Raw genomic sequence first — 11,679 nt, forward strand, 5'->3', positions numbered from 1 at the left:
GAGTTAATTATCTTCAGATCATTTGGATTTTAGAAGGATTAATGCTTTATTCTCTGGAAATATTTTGAGGATTGCTCACACAGAAACTGTGGAAAGACATTGCTTACAAATTTTAATTTGATTTCCAACACCGGAGTGCCATTATTTGTATTTCTACAAGGAACTGTAGATAAGCACAGTACTGACTACAGCATACGTCATCCTCATCCATCTTGGATTTTCCATCAGGATTCGAACTTGAAATTATTAGAACATTTATTACTAGGACTTTTGCAATTTAATTCGTGGATTATTTTTAGATTACTTTTGAATTTGATTCTTGAAACCGTAAGTTCTTTTTTTTTCTTCATTTTTACAGCATTTTCCAGAAAAATAAATTACTTCTTAAATTTTGAAAAGCTTTTTGTTTTCTCTTTTTGTGTAACTGTTTATTCGAGCCTAAACACGTAACATAATAATAATAATAATAATAAATTGTATAGTTGTTTGTCAGACACTAACAACTGAGGTACCAATATTTGGTTTTATATTATTATTATTATTATTATTATTATTATTATTATTATTATTATTATTGTTGTTGTTGTTGTTGTTGTTCCTGGTGCTGTAGCTTACTCATATTGCTGCTGTTCTTTATCCATTAGATTCATCAGCACAGGCCCGGCCTTAGGGCAAGGCGAACAAGGTAACCGCCTCGGGCCTCGCGCTTTCAGGAAATCAACTCCGCAATGCAATTTTTTGCTTGGGGACCCGCTCATCGCTTTTGCTGCCTTGGGCCCCCCACATCCTAGGGCCGGGCCTACATTAGCATCCCATCTGAATGCCAGAGGTACATTAAACTCCATTGTAACCCAGATCTGCAACTTAATTTTATGTCATTTTATGATGCATTGTTAAAAGAAAGTCTTTCCAAAAAGTCTTTCCAAAAATGTTAAGAAGCTGATGTAAATACAGATATATAATTTGTTTTTTGCTCTTTATTTTTTAATTTGTTTTTTTACTAAATATATTCATATGTGTATACATCTAGAACATCCTGACAGGACACTGATGCAAATTATCAGTTGATTCAGCATTAGATTTATAGAAAAATAGATGCATAACGCTAAAAGCTGATATTTCACCAAGCGAAAATTTCATTAAATGTTAAAGTTAGAGGAGTTTGGAGCATATTTATATAATTTTGAACCATGGTTTGTACTAAACTACTTACCGATCCGTTAAACTCAGATTTTTATACGCTTAAACTTTTTTCCTGTTTGTTCTAGGCATTTTCAATTACGTATTGTATCATCTGTTGTTGTTGATTCACTTGATTTTCTCTTTCAGAGCAGCACAGCTGTTAATGTTTCCATTTTGGTTTTATCCAGCGGGGTATTAAACCGTATATTTTCTGTTGTTGACAAATACATTATATGTTTCCAAGTATGAAATTTATTTGGTTCGTTCGGTTTGGTCATGTGGTTTATACTAGTGCTAATAAGTACCACTGCTTCATGGACGGACAGCTACGGTGGCTTAGTGGTTAGAGTGTCCGCCTAGTATGCGGGAGATCGCGGGTTCGAACCCCGGCCGAGTCATAACAAAGACTTATAAAAATGATACTAACAGCTGCCTTACTAGGTGTTCATCATTAAAAGGTTAGTGTTAGGACTGGTTGACCTGGTGTCAGGATAAAAGTGACTGGGTGGGACATCATGCTACATACCTGCGGCATGATGCCCCAGAGCTAGATTTCACCATACGGCAGACATCGTAGCTATATGAATGACAAAATTGTTAAAGCTACGTTAAAAACCTAATCACACACACACACACACACTTCATGGACGGGGTACTAAGACGTTGCTATATGTATTAATTGTAATTCACACTCAGCGTTGTTTCAGCATATTGTCAGAAAGTTTGAAGATACTGCGTACATATCCTTAAACAAATCAGATAATCTTCCAATTTAATACCAGTAATGTAGAATTTTACAGTAGAAATATGAGTAGAATAGCATTTATCTTCTTCATATAAAATTTTCTGTTCGATTAATTAGTCTAATAACTACGTCTGTCTTAGTTTTGTTTTTCGATATACCATATAAAGACTTCGCAAACTTCTTTCGGAAACGTAAATACCTCTTAATAAATATGGTGTGCATTGAATAACATTGCAAAATATCGAAATATGGTAAAGCAAGCTTTATTTGGGAAGCGGGTCTTTAGCTGATAATAAGAATGGTAATGAATACACGATATTTATGCATCTTGAATTTCCTTAAAATGTACTTTCTTAGTTCTTCAGATACGACCGACATGTCCTGCAAAACCTGATAAACACCGAAGCTGTACTGGATTTCGAGTAGCCTAGATTTCCAGCTGAAATACATTTTCCTTATTGCACTGAATTGATCCAATAATCCAGTCCCCCATAATCAGAAAAGCAGAACTGAGTTGGATCAACACAGAAATAAACCCGACGCGCATTCATTCACAATATGGCTCAAAAGTTCATTTTTAAGTAGACCAAACCGACAATTTTTTTAAACCGATGTAGAGCGCGCGACTACGTTAAACGGTCGTAGGGAGGAGCTATGTGCGCATGAATACTGTTATTGCGTACTGATAACCTACACTTGCGAATGTATTTTGGAATAAAGCATAAATTCAACTCATTGTTTCTTTAATGCCTTTTCTTATTAAGCATCAGGTAGTAAAAAGATAAGGATATAATAAAATGGTTACTGCAGTTGTATGGAAAATACGAACTTGTTTTTCTTAAACTTTAACGCCGTCTGCACTATATTTCATTTTCGAACTCTACTGGAATTTAATTAGAACTTTATGCTACTGGACTGATGATACACCTTTTAAAACTATTTGGGATTTAATTCGGCATATTGTAAGTTCGTTTTAAGTTTTCACGTTGCGTTCAAGGGAAATAAATTATTTGTTGAATTTTACAATTTTACAAAACTTGTTGGTTTTCACTCTTTTCTATTCCTTAGTTTAAGACCATAGAGTGGTAATAGTGTCGCAAGCATGTCTGTAGAGGCCTGGTACTATGTATATCACTGTCATGTCTCTGGAGGCCTGGGACTATGTATATCATTGGCATGTCTCTGGAGGCCTGGTACTATGTATATCATTGACATATATCTGGAGGCATGGAGTTATGTATATCACAATCGTGTCTGTAGAGTCCTGGTACTATGTGTATCACTGGCATGTCTCTGGAGGCCTGGTACTATGTATATCACTGTCATGTCTCTGGAGGCCTGGTACTATGTATATCATTGACATATATCTGGAGGCATGGAGTTATGTATATCACAATCGTGTCTGTAGAGTCCTGGTACTATGTGTATCACTGGCATGTCTCTGAAGGACTGGTACTATGTATATCACTGTCATGTCTCTGGAGGCCTGGTACTATGTATATCACTGTCATGTCTCTGGAGGCCTGGGACTATGTATATCACTGTCATGTCTCTGGAGGCATGGAGTTATGTATATCACAATCGTGTCTGTAGAGTCCTGGTACTATGTGTATCACTGGCATGTCTCTGAAGGACTGGCACTATGTATATCACAGGCATGTCTCTGAAGGCCTGGCACTTTGTATATCACAGGCATGTCTCTGAAGGTATGAGACTATGTATATCAGTGGCATGTACTGTGTGTATCACAGGCATGTCTGCCAAGGCATCTGACTACGTAAATCATTTTGTCCGAATTGCTACAGTTTCCAAGTTAAATTCTATTAAGAAAGTTAATAAAGTATAACAATTATCATGATATGATCAAAATTTCCATGTCAAAGGGCTTTCATGGGCTCAACTCCAAGTTGCTCTGCAAGCTCCTTCTGAAACGATATAGATTTTGTATGAAAATCGGGTACACAGTCAATACACGAAGCGAAGAGCGATACTTGCGTGTCATGCCACATGAAAGTAAACATTGCAAAACTCAACTTTAATAGAGTAAACTCAGTGCTTGCATTTAATTCCCACTTAAATGATGGGTTTCTTTTTCTTTTGCAATAAAAGTACACATTTTGCATAATTTATGTGTTTTTGCCAGTTAAAGCAAATCTTCTGATCAAAGATTAAAGAAATTATGCGAGATATTTAATACACACAGAGAAATCTGTCCGTATAGAAAAAATGGAACATGTAAATAAGGTTATGTTTTTTGAATAACTTGTTGGTGTTTTCAGACGACTCAGAGCAATTCTAAACTGCTATACCCGCATGTTGTTATAGGCGCTGTACACAGCTGCTGTATGGAAATGCTCGGCGGAGCATGAGGGGAAATGTTGAGCGCAAGGTTTAAACATAGGATTCAGTCTTTCGCGGGTACTACAGCAAATATTTTTATATGACAAACCGTACTGGAGCGATATTCTTATAAGAACAATTAATAATTATATCCAAAATACGTACACAATGAATTTTAATTACCTTACACAATTATTAATTATATCCAAAATACGTACTTAATGAATTTAAAATACCTTATACGATTAATAATTATATCCAAAATACGTACACAATCAATTTAAAATACCATACACAATTATTAATTATATTCAAAATACGTACTTAATGAATTTAAAATACCTTATACGAGTATTAATTAGATCCATAATACGTGCACAATAAGTTTAAAATACCAGTCATATATAACCGGGTTGTTACTGTAAAAATGTGAGTAAACTTTAAACTTAAGATTTTGCAGTATTAATTTATGAAGCTTACAAAATTTATTACACACTGCAGGAACGGGAAAGGTCGTCATGTATAGTGTGTGGTATCGAATATCAAACGTCATGAATCCTTAAAAAATCCCAAGAAGGTAAATTATTACATTTACACACATATAAAGAAATAACTGGTTTTAAAAAAAATACAACTATATTTCAACCATTGTAAACAAACAATGTTCATATACACATGAATGGCGTACCAACACATAAGGCTTTCCTTTCTGTCTTATGAAGTATAAACGTTTAGTTTTCTGCGTCACGTGATACTTGTTTACCCAATCTATAATCTGGTTACAAAGGTTTGGTAAAATGTTTTAATTATATGCTGATGTTATGGATGATGGCAATAAGTACCAGCAAGGTAACATTTATATAGGTCCTCTTGAATTGCCAGACTGTGTTCAGAGTTTGAGGAGCGAAACGTAAGATTCTTGGTGGAGATACGATCAAGCTACACAAAGGCAGTCTGTATTAATTATGTTTAGAAAACTGTTAAACGATGCAATAACAAGGCATTCTGTAATAATTATGTTTAGAAAACTGTTAAACGATGCCACACAAGGCAGTTAGCTTCGAGTTCAACTGGGGAAGGTTTTACTGGTGTCTTACCGCATATTTAATCACGTTCGGATGGTAAAGAATTCCACCTTGTTTGTCACATTTAGCCATGTGCTGTCGCTCGGGGTCACCTGCCACAAGTACTTCAGCTTCACCTTCAGCCTGCAATGTACAGATTCACCGTATTTCTAATTTAACCATGCTGAACTAGGTTTGAATTAGTAGCGCACAAGTAGGCTCACTGTGTATGCAAATCAAAAATCTTTCCTAGGTTAATTGTCAGTCATCATGTATTGTAGCTCCATCATTATTCCCTTTAACAGTTTCACTCTTTTTCTTAAATACAAAAAAGGGAGTACACTTTATTGCTCAAAGGAATTGCCAATGGAAATCTTGTGGACGCATAAATTATGGTCAACACGTATTGGTTGCCTGACTTGGTCTTTGGTAAGGGCCAGACACAGCATACGATTTGTTATGTATATTTAATTTGTGTTGTTTGCTGGCTTTTCTCAAAGGTTATATGTTATGTATATGTATTTTGTTCTTGACCTTTGTCCAAACTCAAGTGATTGACGTACCATACCAGTGACATTTATTTTGTAGACAATATAATAAATAGCTAATATTTCTTTAATGGGTATGGATTAAATATTGAAATCAGTATTAATTGTAAACATGTTTACTTCAGTTTGAATTGAAGGTACAGTATTGATTCTGTTAATCCTGATAATGTTGTTTACTTGAAAATAAAGCCAGCAAACAATACAAATTAAATATACATAACAATATATTTAAGTTCTCTAGGCCATTTTATTGGACTAGTCTGAACTTCTTTTTCTTTTAGTAGAGAAATCATTGATCAAGATTTTTTTTCCAAATTAAGGGCCATTCTTCAAAAAGAATTTTGAAACTGATCAATGTACGGTAGTTAAAACATATTTACACCCCTGTCATGGAGATTAAGGGACACGTCAGCAATAAATCAAGCGTTTGATAAATATAATTCTTCAAATTCATGTTGATAAGTTACTCTGCGAACGGCAAAGTTCTTTTTCTTCTTTACAGGAGAAAGCAGTCAAAAATGGAAAGGAATGATGTCAAAGGGCCATAATGGTTGTTAATAAAAGCATGATGTAATTTGTAACTGATCAAATGTTTAATTCACGTCATTGAACTATAAATATGGTAGCTTTAAACGATATTTCAATCAATTAAAGTACAAATTAATAATTTGGTTCTATGATTAATCAGCCCAGTTTTAATCATTGTTCCCATCTTGTTCTGAGAAAACAAAATAACTGCTCGTGAAACTGCACGAAGTAGAGATCTATTGGCCCCATCAAAACTGTATCAGCAAGAATTAGGGATGTTTCAAATCACCATATTCACGAGTGTTAAATCATTTATTACTTGATTATTAGTCTTTTAATCATTTAACAATCTTAGTTCCAGGTATTGACAGACAATCTGACACTAAAGATTTCAATTGAAGCACCAGCCTGTTTTGACGAATATTTGGGAGTCTCTCGTTGGCAGAAATGAGTTTCACCACATGACACAAGCAAATGGATAGATGGATGAATGATAAGGGTCCTGCTTTTATTTCCAAAAATACTGGAACGAAAATGAAGTAAGATCGATACTCTACGAAATAGGCTTTCCTCTGTCTGTCTCTCTGTCTGTCTCTCTCTGTCTCTCTCTCTCTCTCTCACACACAGGCAGGCACGCATACACACACAACCACATGCACACACACACACACAAACACACGTTTACCGGTTCCAAATTTCGGCACATATTCATCAAATCGCTTAGTCTATCCGCAAACCCAGGCTCAAATGCATTTGGATCTATTGCAACGTAGCACTGTCCCTATTTGGCAAAAAAACAAAACAATCCCTGAATATTATGAATGTTGGGCGAGGGTAAGGTCTAGATATGCATAAGCACACTTATTATAGGAAGGAAGAAAATACTGATTCTCAAGGAGGGTCAAAAAGTAAAAGTGAACCTTGCTACGGAGTACATTTTGATTTAATGCTTGAAGCAGTTTAAATTATTGTAATATTCTTCAAGATTTGATGTAGTAAAATCTCATTCAATATCGAAAATACGAGACTTGCACCATATAGCAATAACGACATGTGATTACACATAAAATTTGCATCAATTACGGTTGTCATAAACATAATCATCAAGAAGCTCACAGAGAATGGTATGTTAATCTACAGCTCTTTATGCAGAATGCAGCTCGAGTACGAACTGCCAAAACTTTAGAAGTCTGCATACTTGTGAAATAAACCAAAACTAGTAAGAAAACAGAAGCAAGAAATTTAAAGTTAAATGTGGATTGAATCCTCATAACTGATGATGTGCTAGATACACATTATAACAACGTTTTGTTGGGAGGCTCCATTCCTAATATTGCGTTCTCTATTCCTTATTTAACTCGAGAAATTCAAGACAATGCAGTTTTATCAGGAGTCGCAAGAGGTTCGTCATAAAAGTGTGCTTTTATGTATTACATTAAATCTGTACTATGTTGAGATAGGTAGTTGCTGGCTTGCACTTAAAAACAAAATACTAATCTGGCTACTTTATGAGGATACAGACAAGTAATTCCATAGATCGCCATGTGTGATGAATACTAATAGATAATACGATTTGTGATGAACATCAACGAATCCTCTTTGATCTGTCAAATATTGTGAGAGATTATTTCCTTGCTCACATTGTGTTTTTTTTTGTTATTGTTGTTGCTGCTACTAAATACGAATCCTGTCTTAAAGTGACAAACTCATAATGATGCTGCGTAGTTCTGCAGGTGAATAAGAGTTTAGAACATTGGAGAGTTGTCTGCATTATTCATGGAAGTGATGATTAAAAAGTGAAAGTTATCTGGTTGTAACACAAGTAGTAATATATTTTGAAATTTAAATTTGAATTACACAGCTGTGGACTTACCAGATCTGCCTTTTGGTGTGTATCCTTCCATATCCGGTTGTTCGGACCGTAGTGAGCGCCGCTAAGGATTCCACAGAACAGTTCCACCATCATGGAAAGGCCATACCCTTTGTAACCGGCTACAAAGATACATCAGACTTGTGTCAGAACCATAATACGAGTCAAATACTTTGAAAACATATCTTTCCACATGGTTAGTATGTTATTTGGGCTGATATATCATCCTTATTTCCTGATACATTTAATTACAACTCATGTCATCGGGTAAGGAATAGGCGTATCAACCGAAGTATCTGAGAGTGTTTTGTATTTCACAACACTATTATATTGTTTCAAGAGAAAGATCAATATAGTTCTTCGTGTGATATGTATAATCTAAAACTGTGCTCATTTGAACTGAAATTAATCGAATATTTTTAATCTTTAGTTCTGGCAAGATTGTAATGTCTGCTACGATGTGTATGACAACTGGCATCGAAAGAAGAGCCAAGGACACAAACTCTAGCAGTTATTGAAATAGGAAAAAAGACGACTGGTACAACAGGCAATATAACTTATGAAAGTACAATTAATGAGTTATAAAATAATAAGAAAAGCTATAATAAGTCCAGGAAGTGAACATGATTAAGTGGAACTAACAGTCTTTAGAGAGGCGCACATCTGAAATAAAACCAACGTAAATAACCAGGATAACTAGCGAGGATAATCTGAGAAAGTCGTTTCTTTTATAAATTTAACGTTGTGCAAAGTACGAAACTACAGAGTTGAACATTAAGACAAATATAAACACTTGTGCAGTTGCTTTTCTCCTTTTCATATTATCATGCATGATTTTCTTAATAAAATCGTTGGATTAAGTGAATGAAAAGTATATAGATAAAATGTTTCCTTTCATTCTGTTGCGGTATTGTTAAGGTAAAAAATAACGACAAAGCAGATTCGCTTGCTTCTATGTAATAGTAAGTCTAGATAGTAGTATGTCTATGTACTAGCACGTCTATGTAGTAGTACTTGAAGACTTAACAACCTCTCTGTGCTTTGATCTTTATGAACCTGTTCTGTTGTATCCCTGATCCCTTTTCAATCTGTACAATTTATCAGAGGCATCTCATGAATAATTTTGGTACGTGTCATGTTCCTGTCAATCAGTATCACACGGGTTACTATACAGAGAAAATACAACGTGCAGCTGTTTTTATAAAATGAATCAGTTTCGTCGTGAGGGGTGGGTGGGGTACGTTTGTGAGATATTGGTACGAACTAATACTGTTCTCTGGGAAAAAATTCATCATGATTAGCAAAAAAGATTCCTTAAATTTTTGAAATTAAAAAATTTCAGCCACAAAACCAGACTTAAATCTATTAATATTTGTATGGTCCTTATGGATTTGCTTCACACTTATTTAGTTTTTCTTAAAACGGGACTAGTATAAGGTGAGGATATATGCAATGGAAACAAGTACAATTGAGGTAGTGTTGACATACCTCTATATTAATTTCAGTTACTGTTACTGAATTGCTTTATTTGTTGTATTAGGGGAAACAACACACTGATCAAAGGAGAAATCTGATGAACATAGCTGCACCCATATCCTCATAAACGAACTAGTGCACAATTCACTAACTTCATCAGTTACTAAAATAGGGAAACTAATTTCGCCAGAGAAAATTGTACTAGCTGCTGAAAGTGTACTAAATGAGTTAAAAAATATAAAAGGGACAAAAAAGTTATTTTTTTTCTCCATTTATTTTTGAAGCCCAGGAAGTGAAAATACAGAAGCGGAATCATTTGAGAGGTGTTCATCTATTTTCAAGATGGTTGCCATAATGGCTATATTAGATATCACAATAGTACCATTTCAATTTTTAACCATGGATCACAAGGAGTCTTTAGATGGAAGCACAATGTCGATATGACTAGCCATCTAGGAAACATAATGACTGCACAATTTTCAAGATTGCTATTTTGGTGGTATATTGGAGGGTAGGTCGGCATCACTTGTATTTAGGACCAACTAGACGCGAAAGATGTCTTTAAGTGAAAACCAGATGTTCCTATGATCATTCATTCCGGAGACTATTTTGCTGTTGTTGTTGTTGGGTTTAACGCCATTTTTCAGCACACGATAGGCTATACATGGCGGCCAATATTAATGGTGGAGGAAGAACTTGGGAAAACCCCAGAAAGAACCACCGACCCACGAGAAGCTACTGGCAATCTTTCTCACATACCCACATTGGCTGAATCCTAGACTCGAACCCACGCAGACAGAGGTGAGATTTCAGCGATCCGTAACGGAGTGCGCTTTAGACCACTCGGACACTCGGGGCCCCCCATTCCGGAGACATTCAAAATGGTTGATGTGGCGGTTCTATTAGAATTGCGAGCAGTAGACAATGTAAAAAGTTCTCTGGTGAAAATCCAATGTCAGTATGTCTTTTCAGTCAGAAGAAATAACGATAACAATATTTCTAGACATCTGCTGTGGTAGCCACTATGAAAATCAGATCGGCACCATTTTCATGTATGACCCATTAGACAACATACAAAGTGTTTAGTAAACACCCAACCTCGACATGACCATCCGTTGATTGAGGTACAGCAGTAACAAGATGGCTGCCGTGGAGGTCATATTGGACTTTAGATCAGCCCCATTTTAATTAGGAACAACTAGATATTACAAGAAGTATTTTAGTGAAAACCCCATGTTGATAAAACGATCCTTTTAGAAGGAGTACTGATAATAAAATTGTTCAAGGGCTGATATGGCTTTTTATTATATGCTCATTTTTTTCTCCGTTAACTTTACATTATCAGAATCGTTCAATATTTTACGATATTGCACACCTTCATATTGCACCCACGCGCAGGACACGTGTGCCCAGTAGTATATTATGAACTACTTTGTAAACAAATCATGTAATTCGCATAGCAGGCGCAATACGTTTTGGTTGATTAAATTTGTTTCTGAATAAACTGAAGCATATGTTTCGTAGACTGCAACAGACCAACTGTTTTGCTACATTCCACGTTAACTTTTTGATACATTGTTTCAGATTTTTCGATAGACACCAGATTTCATAAAATTGCTGGGTACCTACAAATAACATGCAAGTTACAAGGCATAAACTGTCTCCTTTAGCTGGTAATAAGAATGGCAAAAAATATACTTACAGTTTTCCATCCTGAATTTCCTCAAAATGTGCTTTCTATGTTCTGCAAATCCGAATTACATGAGCCATGTCATGAGTTCTCAAGCTTGATTACACATTTCGAAATTGTACTGTAATTTCGACTATATTCCAAGTGCAGTTACATCTTCCTTACTGTACTCAAAATGAAATAAACATTAAATTCAATAGCGTCTTTTTGATAATTGCAATTGAAACACTTCATAT

At 35.3% G+C, this 11,679-nt stretch overlaps 1 non-coding gene across 1 annotated transcript; it reads left to right on the top strand.

Moving 5' to 3' along the window:
* Window positions 1–1,507: 1,507 nt before the first annotated feature.
* Trnat-agu (transfer RNA threonine (anticodon AGU)) lies at window positions 1,508–1,585 on the top strand. Its single transcript has one exon. It is a non-coding gene; the product is annotated as a tRNA-Thr (tRNA).
* Window positions 1,586–11,679: the final 10,094 nt, after the last annotated feature.

Source organism: Sinohyriopsis cumingii, chromosome 18, assembly GCF_028554795.1.
Source record: "Sinohyriopsis cumingii isolate HCF-2022 chromosome 18, ASM2855479v2, whole genome shotgun sequence".
NCBI lineage: Eukaryota > Metazoa > Mollusca > Bivalvia > Unionida > Unionidae > Sinohyriopsis > Sinohyriopsis cumingii.